The sequence below is a fragment of the Pteropus alecto genome, unplaced genomic scaffold (genome assembly GCF_000325575.1).
Source record: "Pteropus alecto unplaced genomic scaffold, ASM32557v1 scaffold25, whole genome shotgun sequence".
NCBI classification, from domain to species: Eukaryota; Metazoa; Chordata; class Mammalia; order Chiroptera; family Pteropodidae; genus Pteropus; species Pteropus alecto.
This window is the reverse complement of record NW_006441955.1, coordinates 28,090,387-28,103,538: the sequence shown is the minus strand read 5'-3', so window position 1 is coordinate 28,103,538 and position 13,152 is coordinate 28,090,387.

The window sequence follows — 13,152 nt, the reverse complement described above, 5'->3', positions numbered from 1 at the left end:
TCTAATTTAATGACTGTAGAGGCAGACACGCCTCAGGTTAATTCCTGGCTTTTGCATTTAGTAATTTATAATCAAAGGAAACATCTATTATTTTTAACTTTATATTTTCCTTGCATATAATAAAATGTATAATGTTATAACCTCTATAACCTATAATGGGTAAGGACTGAAATAAAATATATTTTGGTAGTATGTCACTTATACCTTTTAATTTTGTATAACTCTTTAAAAATTTTTATTTTAGGGCCAAAAAAGAAAAGAGGCTGAAAACCAACTTGCCGTTCATAAGTAATTAAAATGTTGACTTTAATCTTTGCAATTATAAACATATCATCATCAAAGCAATGTGATAGTAAATATGAATCATGAAAATGAATAAATTTATAAAATAATATAATGAAATTTAATCACTTTAATTCTAAAATTATTATAGTGTGTCAATGTTCTAACAACAGAATCAAAGAATATTGGTGTATGCAAAGGTGAACTAGAACAATATAATATGATATGTATTACAAATAAATTGTATCAAATTTTATAATATTTTAATTATACTAGTCAATCTAATTTTGCTTGCATTAGTTCTAGAATTAATATTGCGAAAAATAATAGCAACTGTTTGGGATATGATATTTTCTTTTTGACTTAAAATTGAGTTAGAACAAACCCCACGATAACACAAAATAATATGTCTGACATGGTTTTCCTTCAGGAGATACTGAGTTTTTAAAATTTTATGAAGTCCCTTGAAAGCTTTACAGTTCTTAGGATGCCTGGAGTCAATTTTGAGTTAACTTTAGAATTTACTGCAGGGAATCTTAATTCACAGTTAACAAAACACTGAAAAAAGGAATGCTTTGGAGACAATTGGTTTTCTCCAAGGATATCAAAATGAGATCCCTGATGGGGTGGAAGAAGATGATAATAATACGTATCTGTAATACTTCAATATGTTAAATGGTATTAATGATAAAAAATTACAAATAAAAAAGTTAATCCTTACTATCCATCTCACTGAGAGAATTAGGACTACATCTACAGACCAAACAAAATTACATAATATCTTAACAATTACAAAAACCCTATTTAGAGCTCATATTTACACATTTATTCTAAAGTTTTTCATTGGTTTGATGTAAGATTTTGTGACTTGCATAAAGTCATCAGTGATGAAAAGTAAATCGCTTTGTGTTTAGAGTTCTAACAATGTCCTCTGTCTACATTCAATCAATCATTCATCTATTTATTCATTCAATAAATACTTACACACTGTCTACTGTGTGTCAGGTGTTATACTAGGTATGGGGATACAGTGGTGAACAAAAGAATCAAAAGTGGTTGCTTCCATTCCTCTTTTTTTTTTCAAACTTAATTTGTAAATGATATTTTATACTTCCTGCTGCATTATGCTGGAAAACATATTGTCTTTTAACAATGTTAATATTGATCAGTAGATTTAGGTGTTTTCAGCTTGATTCATTCATTATAAGGTTTCCCATTGGCCGTATCTTCATGATTTTAGCAGTCATTAATGATTCTTGCCGGGAATCCATTATTCCATTAGCTGTTATAAAATGGTAATGTTTTAATTCTTCTGCATTTTATAAAATTCTTCTGTAAAGAACAATTTTCCTTATCAATTAGTTTGTTTTCATGAAAAGAACTTCGTTAGGGAAAGGTAGGCAAGATGGACTTAAATCTCAAGATTTATATTTCTTCATCATTTTTATTTTAAAAGGAGAAATTACAGTGTATTTATGTGACAATGGCAATGGTCCTGTTAAGAGGAAAAAAAAGAAAATGTGATATATTATCTTACTTATTTTCATAATAATTATATAATATAGTTCTGATTGTTATTTTCATTCTTTAGATGAAGAACTCGAGATCAAAAAGTTTCAGTGGCATGCAAACTTTTCTGATTCATGTTGTTCTTTCAAAGCTTCAATCTTTCCTTTTATTTATTTTAGCTTATTTTGAAATATTTGGTTATTCTCTGTTTTATTGCTTTGTGCGTTATTAACTGAAAGAACGTTATCCACTCTATTATAAAATCTACTCTTATGTCTTTTTTTCTTTTAACTTTATTGTAAATCTTTTTTTTTTTTCCCCTATGTTTATATAGGAAAGAGTTTCCTGGATTAATAGAAGTAAATTTCTTGGTAGTAGGAGGGAATGAGTCAGTTAAGGAGCCCAAATAACTTTCCAACCTTTGTGATACCCTCTTCTGTTACTGTGAAGGTCTCAAAAAATAATCTCTGAAATCTATCTAGAATAATCAAACTCATGGAAACAGAGAGTAGAATGGTGGTTGCAAGGGGCTTGGGTGAAGGGGGAAAAGGAAGTTGCTATTCTACAGGCATAAAATTTCAGTTATACGAGATGAATAATTTATAGAGATCTGCTGTACAATACTGTGCCTATAATTAACAATACATATTGTACACCTAAAAGTTTGTTAAGAGGGTAGATTCACATTAAATGTTCTTACAACAATAAAAATAACCTTTGTGTAGTCTCATCTCTGAGAGCTAAGCTTGGGTCAAAAAGGCTCTCCATTTTCAATGTTGTGGTTCTTCTATCTATAGATAGGGTCTTGCCCTAAAAGATTATACTTTCAATTTTCTACTGGTATTTTTCTCTTGATACTTTCTGAGATCAGCGTTCTCAAGATCACTAACTGCTCCTCTTCCTTCAGTTATCCAAAACTTCTTTTTCTTACTCTCAAGTTTTCTTTTGTAGTCTTTTTGGATTTTGCTCTTAGCAATTTTCTCTCAAGAGTGATGTTCTGTCCTTTGAGATCAGAGAAGGAAGCACACACCCAGCAGAATGGCTAAAATGAAAGACGTGCATTCTTGGTGTTGGCTAGAATGTGGAGCAACTCAACTTGCATACAATGTAAGCTATTATAACTGCGTTGGAAAACTCTCTGGAAGTATGGAAGACAGCTGGATATGTGCATAGACAGTGATTCTGCTTCTAAATATATATCCAACAGAAATCCATTCATTTGTTTATAATGTTTTGCATAAGAATGTTCACAGCAGCACTATCTCTAATAGTTTGCGAAACCAGAAATCACCATAATGTCCATCAAAATCAAAATTAATAAATATATAGTAGTACCTAAAAAAATAGAATGTTGCAATAATCATTTTAAATACATGCAGCAATGTGGAAGAATCTCATAAACACAACTTTGGGCAAAAGAAGCAAACCCAAAAGAGTACATACTGTTTGAACTAATCTACATAAATTCAACAACAATGAAAGTTTCTGTGGTATCAGAAGTCAGAACAGCAGTTGCCCTTGTGAAGGGAGCAATGGTGACTGGGCAGGGAAATGTTTTATTTCTTGATTTTGACACTGATTTCTTATGTGTGTTAACCTCGTGAAAATCCAGTCATTTATACACACAACCTGTAAGTTATATTTCAATAAAACATTTACTTAAATAATAAATAGCTAGTTATGGTTATAGTATGGCTGAATGTTAAAATCCATTTAATCTATTTAAAAAATGAATAGTTTATCTGTGGTGGGTGTAACAGGGAGAAATCTATGCTGCTTCTATAGTCCTGGAGTAACTGGATGTGATATAATTACTTTTTAAAAATTTTGAACATACCCTTTGGGTGCATGCAGAATCCACTCTTGGGAAATGTTTATATGTAGAGGTCACATCTTCATTACTTTGGGCCAAAATCCATTGTACTTTCGGTGTTATTTAATAAGAATATTGCTTTTCTGTTGAGAAAGTTTGGACATTGCTAATTAAATAGAATTAAACTCAAGGTTATCCCCTGTCTCTGCTGTCAAAATTCATTCTCTGCCCTATGAAAAGACTCATGAAACAGCAGCAAGTCTTCACTAACTTATTTCATTCAATTAAAATTAAATTACACAATTGAACTTTTTCTCTTGTCTTTTCTGTATAATAACATTTTAGTAAATTGCTTAATTAAAACTGAAGCCTGGCATTTGTTTCTTTCTCTTCAGGAAAAAAAGAAAAAAGAAAAAAGAAAAAGCATTCATTGCTACTTTATACTTCAGTTATTCTATAGGAAGCTCTGGAAATAATCTTCTGTTACTAAAGAAAAAATAGATTATAGCTTTTCTGTAAAAATGTTTATTAAAAAGACACGAGCATGTTAGTTATTAAATTCAACGCCAGGTTCCGGTTTCTAAGAAGACATTTCAAATGCAACCATATTCAACAAATATCTCTAGTTTTCACTTCACCAAAAACGAAATAAAACAAAACAAAAACAACAACAACAACAAAAAAGAGAAAATAAAAGAAAACAAAACAAAAAACACCAGAGATATCAACTTGATTCTCCTTTATGTTTTTATCATTTTTCAGTAGTGATTTTACACATGAAAATAGTGACTCTATTGGTAACAATATATATTACTGTTGCTCCAAAAATCTAATTTCCTCCTATAACATAATGACTACCATTTGTACAGTGTTCACTATTTTGGCATAGTCAAATTGTTTTGTGCATAGTAACTCATTTCATATTCACAACATCCTATAAAATAAGTACTATTATTATATGCTTTTTTATAAATGAGAAAAGTGAGGCACAGGATAGTTAAGAGACTTGACCAAAATTACACAGCTAGTAAATGACAGAGCTGGAATTTTATTTCATTAATAATTTATCTTTGGGAGTCACACTTTTAACCATTGCATTGTAATACTTACAAGAAGTATCACACACGCCAACAGGTAACTCTCCTCCTGATAACACAGAATTTATTTTTTTCTATTAATTCACAGCTGTTTTCTGAGATTCTGCAATATGTTTCCTATGTGCTAGGTACTAGGTAAATATGAATAAAACAGGTATAGTTCTTGCCCTCATGGAACTTAAAGGGAGTCGACATAGATATTAACTAAACTTCCTGTGGTAATCATTTCACAATATATGTAGGTCAAGTCATTATGCTTTAGAACTTATGCAGTGCAATATGTCAATTTTATCTCAATAAAACAGAAAGAAAAGAAAGACAATAACAAATGAAAAAAAAGAAAAAAAAGCAACCACTAAAGAAAAAGTTAATCATTGACAGCCATCGAGGCTCACAATTACAGAATACAAAAATTTCAGTTACTGCATTTACTTAAATAAGCTAGCCCCTCAACAACATTGTTCAACTTTCAGTTACCATAGTGTAGTAACTATGAGTAATTGTGTAAAGGACAAAACAGGCTGCTGGCTCAGTCCATAAATTGCTAAGAAAGCTAACAGATGTACATTATGATCAGTGACCACTCACATCTCTTCTTTCAAAGTCTGTGATTGATCCCTTTGCATCTGTTATTCAGTTCACATATATACAGCAAAGCTTTTGGATATCTTGCTTCTTTGTCTCCAAGAAATAAACCCATACGACATTATACAGATATGGATAACTTCAAGAGGGAATTGGGCAACAAAAATGAACATGCAGCAAAGAACCAAAAAGCGTTACTGCTGACAGTGAAATTAAAATGAAAATAAATGGATTATAGAAGAAATAGCTAATCATGTCGACAGGTGCCATTTCAAAGACTAGATATGCAGCTATAGGAACTTAGTGAAGGTGAATTTATTGACATAAATGAGAAAAATAATTTTGACATAAAAGACAAAGATGCCCCAGAGTGATGTAAGCAAAAAACTTTCCATTAAAGAACTCTGAAAAATATTTAAGACATAGAAAACCATATAGGATAAAATGTTGGTAACTAATCCAAACTTAAAAGCATGGCAATTTGCCAAGATATAAAAAAGTGCTTTGTAAATTATGTGGTGAGAAGAAGGTGGGCTGTATGCGACAACTTTTGATAACTTTTTTTCACAAAGAAATAAAACATTTAATATTAATATTTCATATGTATTAAGTTCCAGTATACTAAGTAAACATTAGTTTTACTATTTTTTTTCATTTCCCTATCCATTGATAACTGAAAGAGAATTTTTAACGTTCACATGAAATTTTTAAATGTCATGGAACAAATGCAATTTTCCTCATCTTTTATTAATATAACTTTGTGTGGTTTCAGCTTCATGCTCATATTTAGAATCCTACATATGTGCAAAGCAAAAATCACCTGTACAAAAAGCTAACAATTCCTACTCTCTAGCCAAAGTCTTTCTCCCTATTATTACTCTATTGGAAAAACAACATTTAAAATATTTCTAAAACTCTTTTCCTAGATTGACAATTTTAGATCAATTATATATTTATCTATTTCCTGCAGTAGAATGTTACTTCACTCACTCATCTTCTTTGTTCCAATATAGTTATGCCACCATTTTTAGTTCAGTTTAAATGATTAAATTAATTATCTTTGCATTTATAAATACATAGCCTCACTTTTATTTCTCCTTTTCTAAGCTATATGTATCTTTTGACTCTGCATATTGAAAAATACAATATAGGTCCTATCTATTTTTCTGACAACTCTCAAGGGTCAACTCTGAGATGATGACATTTGTACTTTTACATCATTGCAGTTAATTAAAGTTATTCAGTTATACAGATACACACACACACACACACGTGTAGTATTATAGGGCAAATATGAGGCAATGAATTTTTCAAATTTTTATTTCTAAAAATCTATATCTTTATTCTTTGAAAGATATTTTTGCTAATGAAAAATTCTAACTTGAAAGTTTTTTTTTAAAGAAATCAACACTTTAAAGAAGTTGCTCCACTGTCTTTTAGCTTGCATTATTTCTGACAAGAAACCAGCTGTCATCTTTATCTTCGTTTCTCTGTAAGTAATGTCTTCCCCAACCCCGACTTCTTTTAAAATTTTCTTTTTACCACAGATTTTAAGCAATTTGTGATGTGTCTTGATGCAAGTGTTTTTCTCCGTGATTTTATGCTTGAGCTTTGTTGAGCTTCTTAGATCTGTGAATTTATAATTTTCCTCCATTTCAGTAATTTTTAGCTATTATTTCTTCAAATATGTTTTGCCTCTCACTTCTCCTGAGCACTTTGATACATATAGTTGACTACTTGTTCTTACCCCACATTTTTTAATGCTCTATTAATTTTTTTGTCTTTCTCTATGATTCGTTTTTGATAATTTCTATTACTTTCTCTTCAAGTCACTAATCTTTTCTTCTGAATCCACCATTCAATCAATATAGTGTATTTTTCATCTCAGACATTAAAGTTTCTAAAAATTTAATTTTATTGTTTTTGTTAATATTTTTTATTTAACTTTTTGAACTTGTAGAATATAGTTATAATATATGTTTTAATGTCATTGTCTACTAATTCTAACATCAGTGTCTCTTCTAGATTGGTTTTGATTGATTATTCCTCTTTATTATGGTCAGTGCTCTTCTGGTTTTTTGCATTCTTTATAGTCTTTAATTGGATACTAGCCATTGGAAATTTTACCTTGTTTGTGTTCATATACATATTCTTGAGCTTATGTGTGGGCTGTGATTAAAGTTACTTGAAATCAATCTGATTCTTTCAGATCTTGTTTTGAGGTGGGAGCAGCACAAAGTTTAACCTAGGGATAATTAATACCCAGCTTCCATAAGAAGGTATGACCTTTCTTAGTTTTCTGTCATTACTTCTTAAATTATGAGGTTTTCTGTATTGATTATTGGAAATTCCTGGATATGTATAAGCCCTGGACACTGTTCTCTTAATTCTTTTGAGTGGTTCTTTCCCATCAAAGGGTAGTTTCTTCACACAATTGTTCTATTCAAATGAATCCTCCAGAAGATCTGCAGAGCTCTCTCTTTATGCACCTCTCTCTTCATACCCGGTCCTCTGTCCTGTGACTTCACTACTTTGTCAGGAAGACCATAGGGTTTCCCCATTTTTGTATCACAGTCTAGAAACTTGCTTCAAGCAGCAAGTTGGGGCAAACATAGGACTCTTCTTGTTTGTTCCAAAATTTCTCAGGAATCATTGTCCTTCATTGCCTGTTGCTGATGACTTAAATCCTATTGTTTTATGTATCTTATTCTGCTTGTAGTTGTTTCAAGCAAGGGGATAAATTTGATCTGTTACTCCTGGTCATTGCTTGAACTAGTATTTGTTGATTCCCGAATCTTTATGATATTAGCATAGATATGAAATAGAAAATTAATATATAGGGAACAAACTTAATAATGAAAATTTTAAATATCAAAAGACATAAACATATTTCAAGGCATAATAATACAAATAGATGATAAAGTTTAAGATAAAGGTTCCAATTCTTCAACCTCATTTAGTATGAAGGATTATAGTTCAAACTTACAAAATATTTTAATTCATAAATTCATCCTAGAAACCTTTATCAAAAGGACAATGTAAACTTCACTAGTTTGGCTCCTTTCATTAAAAATGGATCTGGAGAAAGTCATGGGGAGTTATAGGTTAGACGAGTTATAATCAGAGCAATTAGTAATAGATTATGTCTCATGAGCTTCCTAGAAAAGGAAATCTCAGTTGAAATTGTTGAACTCAAGATGGTAACTTCCCTAACTGGATCATAATTCAAAAACCAACTACCTTGTTTAGTACATAAATACAAATAGTACTCATACTTTCTCTTTATCTAAACTTATAGATTGCAAAGAATATGAGTTGATTTTAAAAGTATACACATGTTATACAAGTCACACTTTTAGACAAGGATTTGTAGATACCTTAATAATAATATTATTGCTTATAGAAAATATTCTGGACTCCTTAGTACAACTCAATTAAATCACATTTAAATCTTAACGTGTCTGCTTCTTTAAATTGTATCTTAATGTTTTCTTTTACTACCACCATTGTTTTTTATAAGTTTAAGTTGTTTTTAGGAATATGCTTTAAAATCGTGTACTCAGTCTTAAAACCCTTGAATTCTGTCTCCTAGGAAGTTAATGAATCTCTCTGACACTCTGAGCCTCAGTTTCTGTGAAATGTGGTTAGAAAATATAAAATGTTGTTAAAAACACTTGCCATTTTTATTTTGCCAGTAATACATTGTGTCTTAAAGCATGTAGGTGTGAAGGTTTCCTATCTTTCACTGTTGATCTTTTAGAATATTGTGCTATTTCTGTGTGTGTAAATTTGAATATAAACCTAAATTTGAGGACAGATTTTCAAAATTCCAGTCTATTCTCTTGTACAAGTACACCAGACATTTGCCTGTTATATTAAACATGTAAAGATAAGGACGCCTAACAGTGATCCAAATCTGAAAGAAAAACAAAATACCGGAATGATATGCTACAAGATCAATAACTAAGCAGCAGTATGAAATGTCAAAAGGCAAATAACAAAGAGACCTGAAAGAGATCACTTACAAAAGAAATCATTATTAAATGCAACTAACTGAATCTAACTAGGAAAAAATCTTATAGCTGGAACAGCATGGAAAATCAAAGATCAGAGAAGAATTGGATTTAAATTCATCAATTAACCTTCACTTATCAATAAAGTGACATAAATTAAATTTACTTTTTTATAAGGCAATGCTTTGCCATATTATTCTAAGATCCAACATTCATTTTTCTTTCTAGCCCTAAAAGGCTATAAGGTATTAGATCTGTACTTTCATCAAAGAAGACCTGTTGGTTAAAATATTTTGCAATCATGTGGCCTGTATTAAAACAGCTGCTCAGGATATTAGATAATATTAAGGAATTATTTATTTTTATAGGTGTGGTAAAGGTATTGGGGTTGATTTTTAAAAGAGCCCTTATCTCTTAGAGTTAGATTCTAAAATATTCACAGTTAAAGTATATAATATGAGAATTTGATTCAAAATAAGCCAGAGCATGGTAAGAGTGTAGGAATTTGGATAAAACAAGACTGGTCATGAATTGATAATTATTGAAACCAGATGATGAATTCTTCTTATTATTCTCTCTACTTTTTAATTTCTTTGAAATTAAAGAGAAACAAAACAAAATTTGTTTCATTATATGTGTTCTATGACCTTACACAAGTTACTTAATACACAGCTCATCATTCATAAAGAGAGAATAAGAAATATTTGTCTTACAGTATTGTTTTGAGGACTAAATGAATTACCTGACATAATACTCTTAGAATATTGCCTGTCTTGTAGAACATGCTATGTAAATACTAACTTCAAAAAATGTATATTCTGCATTCCATGTCCACTTTTTAAATTAAACTTTTTATCTGGTGATAATTGTAGATTCACATGTAGTTGTAAGAAATAATACAGAAAAATGCCCTGTATATTTACCCAATTTCTCCCAATGGTAACATCTTTCACAACTATGGTACAATATTACAACCAGAATATTAACATTGATACAATCAAGATACGGAATATTTCCACCACCATGAGAATCCCTCATGTTGCCTTTTTCTAGTTACACCACTTCTTTCCCCATCCTTAACCCCTGACGAGCACCAATCTGTTCTTCATCACTATAACTCAGTCATTTTATGAATGTTATATAAATGAAATCATACTGTATGTGATGTTTTGGAATTTTTTTTTTTTTTGCTCAGCATGATTCTCCAGAGATCCATTCAGATTGTTGTGTATACCAGTAGTTCATTAATCCTAATTGTTGAATAGTATTCCATGATATGGTTATTCCACAGTTTGTTTAACCATTCATTGTTCACTAAAGAATATCTGGGTTAGCTTTAGTATTTAGCTATCATGGATTAAGCTTCTTTAAATATTTGAGTGCAGATTTTTGTGTGAACATAACTTTATTTGGGGGCAATAAATGCCCAGGAGTAGAATTTCTGGATCATATTTTAGTTTCATACTTACTTTTTTAGATACTGCTAAATGTTTTCCAGATCGATTTTAACATTTGAAATTCCCATCAGCAATGGATGAGTGATCAAGTTTCTCTACATTCTTCTCAGCAAGAAATGAATGGCATTCTCACTATCTTTTATTTTAGCCATTATGATAGGAGTATAGTAATATTTCATTTTTTTGGAGATCTTTTCATATGTTTATTTGCCATCTGTATGTTCTCTTCAGTGGAGTGTCTGTCCATGCCTTTTGCATATTTTATAATTGGATTGTTTATTTTTTAACGAGGGTTTAAAAATATTTCATTTATTTATTATTATTATTTATTAAAAATTGTTATTTATTTAACATTTAATGAGCATGTACTACACAATACTGAGTGCTAGACCTTGTTCTAAATACATCAGTGAATGAAATACTGATCTCAGTCATTATGAAAGATACATTTCAGGAAGGGGAGAAGGACAATGATATATACAGAACATGTTAGAAAGTTGCAAGTACTACAGGAAAAAATTAGAACAGGAAAACAGGGGTAAGGAGATCACCAGTACAGGTCATAATTTCAAACACCTTATTTATGCCTGAACACATATGCCTGTGCAGGCACATTTGTCTTTTGAACAATAGTAAAGAAATATAAACATTAAGAACAAAGTCCTAATGTGTTACAATGTTATCCTCAATTTAAAAGTGGTTTGCTGGATTTGTAGCATATGGAGGAATTATGAGGATTATAACAGCTAAGATTTATTGAATGCTAAGCTCCAATCACTGCCTTTTACATACACTATCTCACTGAATCCTTATACGAAGTTGCATTTTATACCTATATATGTGGTTTTTTAAGTTAATTTACATACCCAAGGCGCTACAGTTTCAGTTTCTCTCATTCTCTTTGGTAACATCAAAATGCTCAGAATTATTTACGTAATCCATTATGGAATATGTGTGTGTGCGTGTGTGTGTGTACGTACACACACAAAGAGAGACCTGCCGCATAAGCCTTTTTTTCATTTCTAGATTTCAAAAAGCTTTAAGGTATCTGCTCACACCCTTTGCCTGGATCTTCTTCCTGTTTGTATGGCTAATTTTCTCATATTCATGTCTTGGCTTAATGGAGACCCTTCAGGCTTTCAATCAATAATCAATGCAAGCTCTATTATCATTTTTTATTTCTTCCAAAGGATTTGCAGAAGTCTCTCTGGTTGGTTATTATCCTAGAATTATACTTTACCATGTAAGTTTAGTTCGCTGTAGTATATCTAGTACTTGTTTTTCAATGAAAAAAAAATATGGATACCCAAAATATTATTAGTGACCTAACTCTATGTGGTGGCATTAAAAATATTTCATACTTTAATGTTTAAATCTTCTACAATATTACTCATTTATTTGTATATTATATTATTCATCAAGTTTAATATTTTCCTGATATTGAAATATCTCCCTCCAATTTCCCTTTTCATTCTTTTTATTCCATTTATGGCCTTTCCTCTATCCACCCTCTAAAAAATACTGATCTTTGACAATCTTTTCCCATCCTTCCTTTTACCAAAAGATTGTGACTTCATTTATAATCAGTCAAAAACTATAAGAAAAAAACATTTCCAGAGACATAGTATTTATGCATTGTCTTACACTTTGGCCAATTTATGTGCTTGGCCACTCAACTGCAAGCCCTTGGCTCCTGGGAGCTTGTCCTGAGACCTGAGATCATAGTTAATTGTATCGTGTGTTCTGTGGGCTCAAAAATCAAAATTTTTTCACTAAGGTATGGACACTGAAATATTCTAGGATTTTTCAGAAAAGAAAATAGGATTTATTTTGACCAAATACATAAAAATATCAGTTGTCTTGACTGTGACTCATTTAAATCTGGGCTTAGGAGCCATTTGTGCAGCTGTTTAAGGAAAATGATTATGTATGAGGCAAAATCATTTATATTAGATTAAATGCTATTGTTTTACACTAAATTTATTTGCTCAGTGTTTGACAATATTAATTCAGATTTGATTTTATTTTTGCACCATAACTTTGGTTAATCAAAAACTCCTTTTACCTATACTATTATGCTATTCTTATCTCCTTTCTTCACTATTTAGTATATTGTATCCCATTCCTCAGTTTGGGAAAGTAGGATTTTCAAAATTATTTTTACACCAAGATTAAATATTTCATGATTTGGTTTGTAATCAAATATCATTTTAATTTCTGGATTACTTTTTCTAGTAACTCCTGTTTTTCTACTTTGCTCTTTGCCTCTTTTAATGTAAGAATACTTAATTTCCTGTACAAAAGCATGGTGTTTCATATATCTTCTTATTCTTGTCATCAATTGCTAAATTGAGTCATCTCTCCATAGAAACTTTACTAAAGATTTCTCTACAAGT